Here is a 1,051-nt window from a genome sequence, read left to right as displayed (position 1 = left end):
CCCCCGCCCCCGCCCCCCCCCCCCCCCGCGGCAACTTGCCAGCTGGGGCTGTGCCCCTCCTGCTCATCATATTGCAATCCTGGGAGCACATGTAAACGATGCTTCTGGGATGAATAAACTCTGGTGCAAACTACACTAGAGTTTATTCAGGCACACTAATTTCATGTGCACCCTATAGGAATGCAGGGTTGGAAGGGACTGCTAGGGTTATCAAGTCCAACCATAACATTGTAAATCCTTTCATACTTTTATTAAGTTCTATCTTGAAAACAGTTAGATTGTTTGCTCTCATGACTGCTCTTAAGAGGCTAATTCCAGAATTCCTCCAGTAGATAAAAACCCTTTTCAAATTTCTAGCTTAAATTTATTCAAAGGCATTCTTCAATGAAAACAGATTTGCCCCCGTGGCTCAGGTTTTCTTTTTCTTAAACAGCAGCCACATATAGTAAAGCAAAGCCATGGCATAGTGTCTGTTGCTTTCAACTTTCCACCCCGCATAAAGAGTTCCAAGCATTCACAAATTACATCCCAAGTTAAGTTATGTAATAATCCTACATGTGATGACTACTTTCAGTATATTCAGTGAAAGTGAATGTATCAGTCCTGATCACATCGTGGGATGGGCCAATGATTATATGTTTTTGGGACAAAAATGCTCTTTTTTTATGTGTTATATGCCAGGGCCACTTATTCAACCTGGGGGCTGCCTGGGGCCACACACAACACAGGCCACAGTCCTGAAGGCTTCATGAGATGTGGACAATAGACCAAAAGGCTGCTTGCCCCCATCCCTGAGCTTTCCCCCACTGTTCAGGCAGCTTAGCATGGCCCACTTCTAGATCTCCATGCTGCACATGTCCCACGCAGCTATGCACCCACCTGCATGGCAGTCAGGCTGACTTCTCTATTTTACACGTGCAGCATGAGCAGCCCACACCCCTTCTGCATGGAGCTCACACCCTCTGGCCCCCTCCAGCTGTGTTGCCCTGCCCCCAGTAGCAGGGACAGGAAGTAGAAACTGGAGGAAGGGGAGGGAGCCTGGAAAATGTAG

At 47.4% G+C, this 1,051-nt stretch overlaps 1 protein-coding gene across 3 annotated transcripts in view; it reads right to left on the bottom strand.

Moving 5' to 3' along the window:
• The window catches only part of ITGA1 (integrin subunit alpha 1), a 133,850-nt gene that overhangs the window by 62,583 nt on the left and 70,216 nt on the right, over positions 1-1,051 (bottom strand). The gene's annotated exons all lie outside the window — the stretch shown is intronic.

Source organism: Alligator sinensis, unplaced genomic scaffold (assembly GCF_000455745.1).
Source record: "Alligator sinensis unplaced genomic scaffold, ASM45574v1 scaffold573_1, whole genome shotgun sequence".
Taxonomy (NCBI): domain Eukaryota; kingdom Metazoa; phylum Chordata; order Crocodylia; family Alligatoridae; genus Alligator; species Alligator sinensis.
Note: the sequence above shows the minus strand (reverse complement) of the source record. Positions and strands in the feature narration are given on the sequence as shown.